This window comes from Vidua macroura, chromosome 3, assembly GCF_024509145.1.
Source record: "Vidua macroura isolate BioBank_ID:100142 chromosome 3, ASM2450914v1, whole genome shotgun sequence".
NCBI lineage: Eukaryota > Metazoa > Chordata > Aves > Passeriformes > Viduidae > Vidua > Vidua macroura.
In genome coordinates this window covers 72,037,733-72,051,734 of record NC_071573.1, presented here as the reverse complement: position 1 = coordinate 72,051,734, position 14,002 = coordinate 72,037,733, and the positions used below count along the sequence as shown (strand labels likewise).

Genomic DNA, 14,002 nt, shown 5'->3' with positions numbered 1-14,002 from the left:
AAAGTGACATTCCATACCAAATGAAAAAAAAATCAGTAAATTTCACCCAATCTCCAGCCTTCTCTTCTGAAGTTAAAAAAAAAAATTGAGGAGGGGTTTTTTGTTTGTTTTTTTATGAAGGGAAGCTGATGACCAGTTCCAAGAGTATGCAAAAATGTAATGCTCTAGAAAGGATGAGAAAGCAATTTCAGTTATGACATAGATTGTTGGTCACAATCACAATCGATTCCTTTCCTGTTGACATTGACAATTTGGTAGTTGGAAATACTAATTCCTGTAGTATTTTATGGATAGGTGAAACAGTTATTAGAGAACCGCAGCACAAAAACATTTTTTTGAAGAAAAAACTATTTAAATTCACTTTGATCAGTGTAATAAATGGAACGTTGTCTTTAGGGAGAAGGGCTGATGGCATTTTTTACTCCAGATCATCCTCTTCTCTGGAAGCTTGCTCTATCTCTGTCTTTCCTTCACAGAGAAAGTACAGTCCCCAGCCCTTCCTTAGTTACTTCAGCTGAGCACTAAATTGTCCAAGAGTTCAGATGTGGTGGTACTCTAAAGGTCAGGACATAATCTGCAATGTAGGTCACATTTGCCACATGAAGTCAGCAGAACAATGGTACTTTGCTCCATGAAAGTTTGCCTCTAACTACTTTGTTGTCTTTCATACACATAGTAAATGTGTATGTCCCAAGTTTCACTTACTTCAGGCTCTATTACGATTTTGTTTGAGGCTCCAAAAGGACAGGAGAATTGGTCTGCTGCTAGATCTCTCCTAGTTAGATAAAATTCTTTGGACAAAATTAATTTATTAGCAGCCTTTACATAGTTTGCATATCACTTACATAGAGGCCTGCTGGTTTTTCAAAGAACAGACTTATTTCCTTAGTACCAGTGCAAGTTGGTAGAAGGAGTGTTCAAGTTAATTTAAAACAAAATATAAGTAGGAAGGGCATAAAAGATTATTTAATTTCTTCAAGTATATTGAAGGATAGCTCTTCACTTGCTTTGCCAAGTCCTGGGGTAGACATTTTGGAAGGTGGAGAGAATAGCAGCATTGTTCAATGGAGTCTCTCAAGAGAAGGGACAATAAGCTTTATACAAAATTTGGACGATGTCAGGAGTGCCTTGGAAAGGGGGAGCAAAGAGAAACGAAAGAGCAGCTTCATTTATAGGATTTTTATTTGCTCCCAGTCTACTTTCTTTTGTGTCAACAGGGATTCAGCAGGAGCATTCATGCAGGAGAGTGCAGGTGACAGGACAGCCAGCTCTGGGAGGGGGCAGTGCTGTCACATCTCCAACCAACATTCCACATACCGCTTCCCACTGAACTCAATTTGTGGTGATGAAGTAATTTGTTAGCAAGATGTCAGTTCCTGTCTCCAATCAGTCTATTTGTTGAAATCATTAAAACCAAACAAAACCACAACTTTGTGATTCTTCCTGTACTGTTCCTTGCACTTATTAAAAACTCCCAACTGCCCAGCTATTCCATTATCTTTTTTCAAGTAGGTTCTTTATATTTCTTCATAATGCCTGCAGAAAATATGACAACAGTTACTTTACTGATATGCTGTAACTACTGTTAACTCATTGACTTCTGATACTTTCTTATCAATCTTCATTCTTATTTTGAATTGCAAGCTCTTTATTGAAGATTTTTTTCCTTGCTACTTGCATGAATCCTTAAAAAACATATGTCAGGTAAGAAAAAAGCAAGCAAGAAAAAGAATTCACTCCACATAATCAAATGCACCTATTCTCTGCTTGCTTCACTCACTTTTTAAACTCTAGGTGCCTGTCAGTAAATAAAAGTTGTATACATGCATGGCTACAGTTCAGCTTTGACAGACAGAGCCTGGAGGGTGAACCAGTGCAAGATGATGCAGGTTCAGTTGAAATTCCCTTCTGCTTTTAACAGTCTTTTTTTTTTCTGACCATAGAGATAATGAAGGGGTAAATGCCTTATCTCCTCCTTTCCTCATTCTTGCTACTTACTCCCTCAAAGTTGCTGACTGATTATTCAAACAAAAAAAAAAAAAAAGGAAAAAAAAAAGAAAAAATGTAATCCTTTTTTTACTTCAGACTTCCAGCTGTGTTAGCGTATCTGTTTATTTACATGTTCCCAGGTCTGGCTAAACACAATAGGATGGTTCTACAGAGCTGAATGAGGCTTGTCTCCCCTTATTAAGTGTCAGTTTAGAGTTGAATGGCACAGGGGTTTTTAAGGAGAATTAGTTATCCAAACCCAGAAAAGGCTATAATGAAGGCTACAAGGAAGTGTTCTGTAACTGTATCTATATATCTATCTATATCTATATCTATATCTATATCTATATCTATATCTATATCTATCTATAATAAGGAGTTACAGAAAATTCCTTGTTGTGGTTTGGTTTCCATTTAATTTTCCTCTAAGGGTTCCACTATTAACTTTTAAGTAACATATGTTGCATGTCACCAAGCTGAAGTGCATGAATCCCATTTGTCACCTATACTAAGAAAAGGGCATGCTGAGGGAGACAGTTGTCTAGGCTTTCTGACTCCTCCTCAGATTGGTAGTTATTTTTTTAGAAAGGCAGTGAGAGTTGTGGTTAACAAATTTTGTGGAAAATCCTTTTCTCTAAAGTCTTTCATTAAGAGATGTTTTCATTCTTGTGCTGTAAAAACAGAAAATGAGGGAATCTTATTCCCATCAGAGAAAGAATTTTTAGCAGGCAGATTAGATTTCCCAAATTCTATTGTACAAATTAGTCTTCATTTCTATAGCCTTAAAGTGAGGTTAATATTTTTGTAAGTACCAAAAATAACTCACTGGAAGTATGCTAAGTGAGAAGTAGCACTGATACACTGTGTAACACATACAATTAGGAGAGCACTGATCTTACCTGATTATAATCTTTGACCAGTAACCAATAAATAGAAAAGCATTTCTTAGCCCATCAAAAAATTCTTCACTCCTTCAAAGACTCTTGAATTATTGTCATGAAACACTCTAAATGAACACTTATTTGAGATGAACTTAGGGTAATGAATTTACCTACTTTTAGTAAGTAAATATATATGTATCTATTATATTACACCTAATCTATAACTTTGGAATGCCTTCTTTTTTTCAAAATTACATTTTACTTCAAAACTGGTTGAATATTTGCCCCAAATTCCTTGACGTGGGATATTTATTTCACGTAATTACAGTGGTGTTCATTCCTGTTCTAGTAACACATCTTGTGTTTGATATGTTTGTGTTTAGTACATTGTAAATTTTACAATTCTTTTAAATTTATATTGTATGGTTAGGGGGATTTACCTCAAATCAGATCATAATCTGAGAATATCTCAACTAGTAAATCAGTGGTGTAGAATTTACAACAAAATATGTAAAGATAGGTACACACTTTATTTAACTGAGAGGTGATGAAAGCTGGGATACTTGTGCTTATTTTATCAGCTCAGATCTGTGATTCCCTTTGACTTAATGCAAAGCTGAACACTTCCTTAAATGTAAAATTCTACACATGACGTTCTCAGATGTTTTCTCAGAGAAGCTTTCAAAGCTGCTATTTTATTTACTCAGATCTCTATAATCTATAGTAAATCTTTAAAATTTCAATTGTTTCAGCTTTGCTAATGGCCTAATTAACCTCTATGTTTGCATAATCAAATCCAATTTACTTAAATTTTTAAGATGTTACTTTATAAGAAAAATAGTCTAATGAATAGGCTACTAAGCTGAAATTGAGTGATGGCAGCTCGCTTTTCAATTCAATCATATAGCCATCAGCAATAACAAGAAAATATATTATTTTAGTCTATGTTTCCTACATGTAAAATTAGGAGAACACTTTTATTTCTTTCATGGTTGTCAAAAGAAATAAAATTAATTAATGGCTATGAGGCCTTCAGATACTGAGGGATTTGATGATATGATGAAAAACATACAGATGCACATACAGTAGTAAACTAAACAGTGACAGGATGGAGCTGAACACAGGAACTTACTCATCTGCATAAACACTGAACCAATTAGGTATTTTTTTTCTCAGCAATGTAGGGCACAACTCACAAGTTAGAAAGAGGAGGCACGTTTCCCATTATGAGGTTGTACCTTGCCACTATTTGAAATTTAGAGAATTTAATAATACAGACCTTGGCTACCCCAAGTCAACTGTCCAAGAGACAGAGAAAGACATGGAGCCAATTAGACCTTAGACACACTTTCTCTGTGCCCATAGCTGATGAGTGCATTTCCTGGTGATAAAATCACACCTGGATGCCACAATATACAGTGCATTACTGTTTTATGTGAGCAGATTTGAGGAAGGAAACATTTCCCATTCCACAACAATCACTTTTTGGAAAACTCTCTGGTCTGCACATTGCAGATGCTCAGAAAACAAAGGATTTTCCAATTTTCCTTTATTTTTTAACTGAGAGACAGAGAACAAGATGCCACATTTGTTATCTCTGATTGCAAAAATACATTTAAGAGACCTGTCTAAAGCCATTGTCTGGATTCAGCAGGCAATTAGTTCTTTGTTGACCAGCTCCAGTTTGCACAATGTGCTTATCCCACTTATTCCACCGTAACAAATTCTACTTGGAATTACCCAAGTATTTGACCAGGTGAGTTCATGTCCTAAGTTAAGAAGAACTACAGTTCTTTCAATGTCCTTAATTTTGACACGGACTTACATGAGCACTGAACCTGCAAGCTGTTCAGTGCAAGTGAGCCCATGCAGCTCTGTACAGCTCCAGCTGAACTGGAGATATAGGTTTCACCTAGGTTAGCATTTTTTACCATAACTAATGTGGTATCTTTTACATGGCTTGCCTTATTTCACAGGTCACAGAATCAAAGAGTCACTGAGAAAGGAACCTCTGGAGATCATCCAATCCTCCTCTGCTCAAAATAAGGTTGCCTACATCAGGGTGTTCAGGGATGGATCCAGTCAAAATTTAATTATTTTTAAGGATGGAAATTCCACAGCCTCTCTGCACAACCTATGTCAGGATTAGATCATCTTCAAAGTGTGTTTAAATGGAATTTCTAATATTTCCACTTGTATCCATTGCCTCTTGTGTTTTCACTGAGGATCACCAAGAAGAACTTGGCTCTGTCTTCTCTCCTTCTCCCATTAGGTATTTGTTATTCTCATTGATCAGGTTCTCCCTGAGCCTTCTGTTCTTCAGGCTAAACAGTTCCAGCTCTTCAGTCTCTTGCAGGACTCACTCCAGCTTATCTTTCCTGTTCAGTTTGATGTCAACCAGAACCCCCATCTCATTTACTGCCATGATGCTTTCCAGCTAGGCAGCCTCCAACATTTGCAGGTGCATAGAATTGTTCTTTCCTAGGTGCAAAACTTGTCTCTTCTCCTGGTTGAACTTAGGGGATGACTCTCAGCCCATTGCTCCAGCCCATCCAGGTCCCACTGAATGGCACCGTGACTGTCTGATCTATCAATCACTCCTTGCAGTTTGCACTTGAGCAGGGAAAATGCTTTTATAACTCATTTATGAAATTCATCTTTTAAAAGCCTCTCATTTCTCTAAGACACTTGTTAGTCTTTGTGCAGGTTCTTTCTGGGTTTTGTCTCATAGAAAGTGTGGAGCAACTCAACTCTCTCCCTGCAAAAATCCACATCAAAGCTAACATTACTTTTAAAGAGAAAAGAGATTTTTATTGGGTCTTTTCTTCATGTCTGTCCCTTTTTGTAGAATTCATCTCAAGTTTACAACTCCTGTCAATCCTGGGATACGCTCCTAGAATGGACTGTTCTTCAAACAAGATTGTTGCAAGCATAAAATGCCTTCAAGGGTTTTCCATTGCCCAGGAAAGCTAAGTGATGCAAGGAAATAAATTTTTTGTCTTAGTAAATGCCCTTTCAAAAGTTAAAATGAATCTTTAAATAGGGTCCTGCAGGTTCAAAGGAACTTGGTAGCGACCAAGACTTTGGAAGAGGTATTTGCAGTGTTTTTTGGTTTTTTCTAGAAATTATCAATGTTTGAAGAGAAGCTGGAAAAGGCAAAATCCTTGATTTCCATATATGGCAGGTTCTGAAACAATGAAGGATATCAGTATGTTTGAAAGGGTAAGAAGAGTACTGCAAGCTCTAAACCAGGTCATATATTTTAAATATGCAGTTAGTCCAGATGAGTGTCACTTAATTTCAGAGGATTGTCAGTTTATAACTGTTTATTAGTGTAATCCTTGATTATGCAAGGCAAAAAACAAAACAAGTACAAACCATGCATATGGCAGCAAATATCTTCTGCTTTTTCCAAGAATGTCTTACCCACTTCTTGCTTTGTAAGTTGCCACTGGAGAGTTTATCAGTCCAGTTTCCTTCTCTCTCATGAATGCTTAACCTTTTGTTAAGGCTTGTTTGTTAGATTTTCCTCTTTCTTCTGAAGAAAGCAAGCTTGATAGATTTTGCTAATGATCATGCCCTCTACACTAACTATAAAACACATATAATTAATGATGTAAGCAAAAGGTTAAGTAAACGGAAGGTCATGACAATTGAGGCTGATTTCATTAGACAGCATTGGTATGTTATTGTTCCCAATGCAGAAATCTAGATTTAAAGATAATGCAATCATTAAACTGGGCCACAGAAAATGATCATTCTTCTGTTTCTGTTGGGTCACTTGCAACTCTTACTTTAATTAGGGTCACAAGAAGACACTGCTTACAAATAACCTGAAAATTATATATGAATGTGCTTTCATCAAAATGACTCACATTTTAAATTTTACCATATTTACTCATTGGGTAAAATTTCCCAGTATGAAAAATCAATCTTATATGTAGGGGTGGAAAATTGTCCCCACTGATTTGTGTCACTTCCATTTTCATCTCTTGGTAGTAAGAGAGGAACGGGACACTTGGGTCCATGTGTTTTGAAGAAATAATGAGCTAGGATTAGGAAAGGGATACTTTATCACATGAAAACTGAAGCATGGTACTTAAAGAAACACAGAAAAATGACAACTTTCAGCTCCCTACATTAAGGATATGTTGCTGAAGTACAAATAAACTGCTTGGGAACAGGACAGTATTTAAAACTAGAAATTACATGCTTGGCTACTTAATTACACATTGTTCTATATAAATTGTAGCACTGAAGGTCCAGAATAATTTCTTTGATACCTCCAGTGCCTGCAGGGGAGTTTTTCTACCAAGGAATTTAGCCAAAATCACTACGCCTAATAACTTCAGAGTCTCAGTCAGTTTATGCTGTGTTCTGTTTCTGAGAGAGAAAAATGTCAGACACTCAGATGTTTTTAATATATTCACAGTGCATCACTGAACCTTTCAGCTGCTGAGTGTCAGTCCTGCCTCCCTTCTTCCTCCATGTTCACCTAGCTCTGGCATGGAGCCTTCTCTTCAGTGGCTTCATTAACCAGCCAAATATCACTGCTAGTCGCATAGTTGGTCCTTCAGTGACAGTCAAATTTTTGATGCTCCAGTTTCTCTGCCCTCCTTTTCATCATCAGTATTTCTTCTTTGATTGCATCTTTGCCTCTGCTGCCATTCTGTAGCTAACCAATTTGTTCCCTATATTTTGAGCTTCAGACATGCCTTTGTTATTTATACTCCAGAATCTGTTGGGAAAAGTTGTGAGATCTTTCTGTTTCCACAGAAAGCTGATTCTCCACTTCCTAGCTCAGCTCTTACTTTGGCCAAGGAGCCCTTCTTTTTCTCTGCTATTTTTATTTCTGTCTGTTATCTGTCACGCTTTTTTTGCATTTCTTGCTTTTTTACAAGATTAAATAAGTAAGATTTGTGAGGATCTCCTTTCAATGCTTCCTTCCCCACTCACATTTTAACATGGACTCTGCCTAATTGAAATTTTCCAAATTTCTTCTGATAGCAAGTACAATGGAACTTAAACTATATTGACTTTTAGTCAGAAAAAAAAAAAACTTCAAAATTTATTTAAAAGCTATGCTTTTAATTCCATTGTCTTTATTTATTTATTTATTTAAAAGGGTATAGGAAATATGAAGAAAGACTCTCCTGTATCAAAGCAGTCTCCATTTGAATCAGTGTCACTTTCAATCAGTTCACCCTTTAGCAATGTGGTTTATTTCTGCAATTAACCTATAGGTGAATTCTGATTGACTGAAACTGAAGTGGCAGAGGTAAGCCAGGAGTGAAACAAAATCTTTTGAGACAATATTTTTGAATAGTTTAAGCCTTGTTTATCAATTAATGTTTCATTCTTAAAATTCATGAGTAACAATAAGACTGATGCTGCAAATGAAAGCTTGGACATTATTATTCTAGTTGCATATTATTCTAGTCCAGTGGAAATGCAGAGAAGCTCTTTCTAAATCATGTTAACTTCTCTTTGGTTTTTCAATATTCAATAGAATAGGGAAATGCTGACCTAACTGACTGTAATTAGTTCTTGTGATTGGAGCAATGGTAGATGAAGAAACAAAGTAAATGTATAAGCCAACTGTGCTTTTCCACCCACAGATGCATGAGGCAGGCACTTTCTCACTCTACGCCCCCAACTCCAAGTAATCATTTCCTTTCTTCACCACTGTACACTTTCAAAATTGTTCTGTATTTTTTTTCTACCAGCTAACAATTCAATTTTTTGAGCCTGCAGTTCCCAAAGGAAACTAGCTCAAACTCCTTAAATCAAGCTGCTATAAGGAGCCAGACAGTTTCAGCTGATGAAAACCACATCCAGTGTAATGCAATAAAACTCACAAACCAGTCTCAGCCATAAAATTTATTCCTAATGTTATTCACAAAATTTATTCCTAATGTTAACATTTTCTTATGGTCGTTACTCTTAAAGGCTATACATATTGATTTAAAAAGCATTAAATATTAATGGTTAACCAAGTCCATGTCCCTGAATTCCTAAAACAGTATTTGAACATGACTGTTGTTGTTTTGAAGTAATTGTTTATGTGTGAAGATCTTGTGCACTAATTCAGCTTCACCATAAATCTCTCATCCTGCCTCAGACTCTTTGCTGTTGCTGTTGATGAGCATTATATGAAAAGCTCCATATTACTTCTCCTTTTTAAAAAGTGCCACAACTCCACTCTCTAATTATTCTGAAGAGGAGCATTCTGAAACCTTTCTGTTTGAACTGATCCTGAATCCTGAAATCAGAAATAGAACAAACATTTAAAAACTTGGTCAAAACTACCACTTTGTGTAATCAGCTAGACACAAGGAGACCTGAGTCCTTATCTCCTCCCTACTAAGTTTCTCTTTAATGGTGGTATAATGTAAAATACAGAAGAAATACAGAGCAGAAACCACTCAATTATGAGTCTCATTTTTAAAGCTGGCTCTTAAAAAGGGACCCCTCATAGTGGACACTCCCCTGCTCCCCTCCTTCTCCGCTTCCCCTCCTCCCACCAAACTCATTGTGGGGTCAAGGCCATGTCTCTACCAGTGAATAAAATTCCAGGGCTCATTTTTTGCTACGCTGTGGCTAACTAGCCTGGCATATCTCACAACCATACAAGAGTTTTAGCCAGTTATTCCTAAAAACAGACCAATAGAAATCTGCATATTAGGGCTTGAGTTTCTCCTATGATAGCTCCTCACCCACGGCTTGGCACCTATTGTTTTGGTGAAGCATGGTTGACAGTAAACCACTTCATGGACTATGCACAACCAGTGCTCTGGCATTTCATTTTGGTCCTGTTCAGATGTGGCCAGAGAGTTTCCATATCCCTGAGCAAGCAAGCCAGCAGTGAGGACCTGGGCCATCCATGAAACAAAACATTATAGGGGGAACAGATAAACTGAGAACAGTAGTCGCAGGGGCAAAGTATTTGTCTTCTTCCTTGATGTAACAGCAATACCTATGTGACACATACACAACATGCTCATTCCCATTAATAGGAAAGCTCAAGCCAACACTTTTTATGGAGTTTTATGTGTGGCCTTGGCCTAAAAAGCAGAAAGCAGAATCTGCTTTCACTGTGAGGGTTCACATCTTCCTTTTCGGTTTGGTCTTCCTGATGAATCCATCTCCAGTTGATCTCGTGGCAAGTTTCTGGAGGAACACAGCTCAATCTCTGCACCAGTTTAAACAAGATGCATAACGTCAGCTTTCAAATTACTGTATCTGAGCCCCTGAACAAGGACAGAAATTACTGAGCATTTGAAGAAGGCCAGATATCTGCTGGCTTGGAATTAAGTGCAGACTTGTAAAGGTTGGTAAATACTGGCTTAGAAAAGGTGTGGAGATGTAACAGTTAAGGCTTGGCTTGGCAGAGCACTCTGGGTGTGCCTGTGTAATAAACTGACTTTGCAGCAACTAAATAAATGCCTAAAAAGTAATTTTTGATGAAATAATTTTCTCTGATTACCATATTGAATGTTCATGTGCTTAGATATTTGCCTAGGTTTGCAAATGGAACATTCTTGAGAATCTCACATTAACATTTAAAGCTTCATAAAATGCTGCATAATTTTCATAAGGCCACAAAATAAAGGAGAACAGCATATTTTGGCATAGCTTTTTCAAACAAACTTCTAAAGAAATCACTTCCTTTCTTTGGCCCCCTTAGCAAATGCAAATAAAATAGGAGGAAAACACATGGAAAATAGGAAACTCCTCTGTTACTAACATTTTCATGGGATCATTAAAAAATTAAAACAAACCCAAAGGCAAAGAAGGAGACTAATGGCTAAAATGAGGACAGAAATAGTTATGTAACCACACACAGCCACTGACAGCTAAGAAACAGTTTGGCCCATGAGCATTTTTGGGGGAAAGAAAACAAGACTCTCAACAGCATCCTTCTATAGCACATTTCATATCCCTTTTGCTGCCAGCATGCAGGGAACATTTAACTTTAAAACTGAAGTAATTTCTTTTGGTTGAGTTTTATAGTAGACTTGATGTGGTTTTAAAAAATAAATCTGTTAGTTAAATGGAGAAAAGACAAATGCAAGACCAGAATGAGAAAAAAACCCCATAGATTAAGAGGAATAGTCTTCTGAGATCAGACCTGATCTAAGGGGCAAAAAGCTAAGCCTGGAAACTGGGGAGCAGAGGCAGAGACTCGCTGCCAAGAGCATCTCAGTCATATCAGTGTGTCCATTGGCCAGCACAGCTTAGTCCACAATTTGTGAAAATGAGTTTATGAAGATTAGTATGACTGTTGGCTGGAAGAGCTGTCATACATATCTTCAGGAAGTAGCAGCATCTCTCCTATTAGTTGTGAGGAGCAAGGACAGGGGAGGCTGATTAGAAAACCATGAGGAAAGTATGGGAAGTTAGTGAGCAAACAGGACAGGCTAAAAGAAGGAAGAGGAAAAGGGTCTGGGAATGCAGTGGAGGAGGGGAAAAAATATTTAGAAGCATGTCTGCAAAATATGGATTGGGATGGCAGGCCACTTTAGCACTTAGGAAGAAATGCCATGGCTCATGAAAATGCCTAGGACCATTTAATCTGCATAGGAAGAAACAAATTGTTCAGCAAGTTCTCAGGAGGAAACCCTATGAACAAGATCAGTGGAGAAAAAAAGAGAAAGTAATAGGAAAAAAAGTGTAGTGTTTTCACAGCCTGTTTGCTGTGATTTATTGAAGGAGTTCAATTCTGCTTATATTCTGTATATAATTTGTTTTATACAAGCTTGCTATAAAATTAGGTTACATCATATTCTGAGCGTACAGCAAAACAAAGCATATGGAGAAGTTTCTTTTTCTACAAAAATAAATATCTCAGCAGAAATAGCAGGTACCAGGAAGGAACTCTTCCCCATCTATAAGAAATAAGTAAAAATTAAGTGAAAAACCAACTTCTGACCATAATTTGGTTTTGCTTGTTTGTTTTTAAGAAAAGATCACGTAGTTTAAAACTATTAACCAAATACACATAAAGTTGTGTTAAGGTAATATAGCTCTGTTCTAGGCTAGATTTATATATATACACATAGAGTATGCACCAAATTTTAGGTAATAGAGTCAAATATTAGGACTCTAGATAAATGCAGGTACTTAAAGTCTCATCTGTGAAACATGAAGCAGCTTTCTATGGCTGTGCCTAGATAAGTTGAAGTGAAACAGTTTGGTCGTTTAGTCCCTGGGAGACTCCCTCCTGAGGCTTGGAAGCATCTCTGTTCCACACTAAACCTGTCTGAGCTAAGTAAGGCACAGTATTTGAAGGCTATAGAGACATTCCACAGCTGCTTTAATCACAGGCTAAGATCACATAATAAAATTCTGTGTAAAGCTTTTTCTGTTGAAAGGAAGTTATAAAGCTATGTATGATAAGAATTTTAGCACTGACTTTGTGCTTACTTACACCAAAAAATGCTAATAAATTCTTGAAAGTCTTACTGTACCCTCGAAAATTAAATCTACAAAGGAAAGCCCAAGAATGGGAAGTTCAAGGCAAGCATCCTAATGCCTAATGATAGAAAATACATGTGAACTGGGCTCACTACAGACCGTGCTTTTATCTTGTTCTCTTAAGGAAATGGAATTGCATTTGCTATCAATCTCTTTGCTCTCAGGCTAATTTTGAACCCTTTTCACAGTTTCAGCCCAATTCAACATAAAGGACCCAGAAATACTACGTGTCATGATGACAACCAGCAGTCAGGAAAATGAGACTGCTAATCAGTGTCCTCTCCAGATGGAGGACGGTGTGACTTCACCAGTTGCCTACTGTTTGACTCACCAGTTGGCTAATCCTCAGCACATGTGAGGAGCCACACTGCTGAGAACCATGTCCATTTTGCTAGTGCATGTGGAAAGTGGTGACTACTGGAGCCTGTGTAGAGTGGATTGGTAGCAAAAGGATGTGGAAGGTCCATAGGTAGGCAAACTTTGTTAACCCTTATATTTTTAGAACAACGAACAATATACCCTTGGGTAAAGTTGATGTTGGCTTATGACAGTATGTAAATTACCATTGGGGTATTCCACAGTTAAGTCAGGACAAGCTAGAAAAATAAAACTTTGGCATTTTTAAAGTCTCATATGCCAGTAAAGGAAACCAATCCTGCTGCAAGACTACTGGGAACAGACCAGTTCTGGACAAACCAGTTGTACAGTGGGAATTCTGCCTGCTTTGTGGATGTGGACTGCACACCAGCAGACCCTCCACCTGCAGGTCGTGGCTGCAGCTGGTTTAGACGCGCAAGATCGTCCACATAGTAGCGATGCCCTCCCACTTGCCAGCGGCAGAATTGAGGGTGAGCAGCAGCGCAAGAGGACACCGCGGCTGGAGAGTCCAGTCCTCGGGGCGGCGGAGCCGGACACAACCACAGGTGCCAAATGGCCTCCATGATGCGCAGCCAAGGAGGCGCCTGGGGGACAAGGTTGTTGGCTGGATGCCGCGACCGGGGCCTTCGCCCTCGGCGAGTGTCAGCTCCGGCGGAGCCGTCGGGTGGCTCCCGGGGGCGCGGCCGGCCCCGCCCCGCCCGCCGGCTCCCGCTGCCCTGGAGCGCCCCCGCGCGCAGCCGCCGGTGCCGCCCGCCCGCCCGCGGGGAGGGCGGCGGGGCAGGTGCGCGGTGGCTGCGGCGGCGTGAGCCAGCGCCGGGGCCGCGTCCGCCCGCCGCCGCCGCCCCTCCTCGCTGGCTGCTACTGCCGCCGCCTTCCCGCCGGGAGCACCGCTTCCCTCTGCCGCCGCAGCTCGCTTTCTCCTCCTCCTCCTCCGTTCCGTCCTCCCAGTGGCTCGGGAAGGCAAAGCCCCCCCGCCGGGGGCGCCCGTCGGTGGGTGCGTGCCCCCCAGCCCCCGCGCTCGCCTCGCCACCGCGGCAGCCGCCGGCACAGCCCCGCTCAGCCCGGCCACGATGGCGTGCGGGAGGTAAGCGAGCTCCCTTCACCTCTCCCCTCGCGGGTCTCGCCCTCCTGCCGGCGCCGCACCTGCCGGGGCGCTGGTGGGCGGCCGCGGGGAGGGGACGGCCGGCGGGTTTCCTCCGGTGCCGGCGGAAAAGTTGCGCTGGGCGGAGGCGGAGCGGCGCCGCATTGTTGTGTGTGCGGGCGCGGGTGCTCCCTGC

General features: G+C 39.8%; 1 protein-coding gene across 1 annotated transcript in view; it reads left to right on the top strand.

The window, feature by feature from the left end:
- Nucleotides 1-13,567: 13,567 nt before the first annotated feature.
- The window catches only part of LIN28B (lin-28 homolog B), a 94,795-nt gene continuing 94,360 nt past the window's right edge, over nt 13,568-14,002 (top strand). Inside the window, exon 1 of the mRNA XM_053973962.1 lies at nt 13,568-13,809. The gene's annotated coding sequence lies outside the window, so the exon portion shown is untranslated. The remainder of the gene's footprint in view (nt 13,810-14,002) is intronic.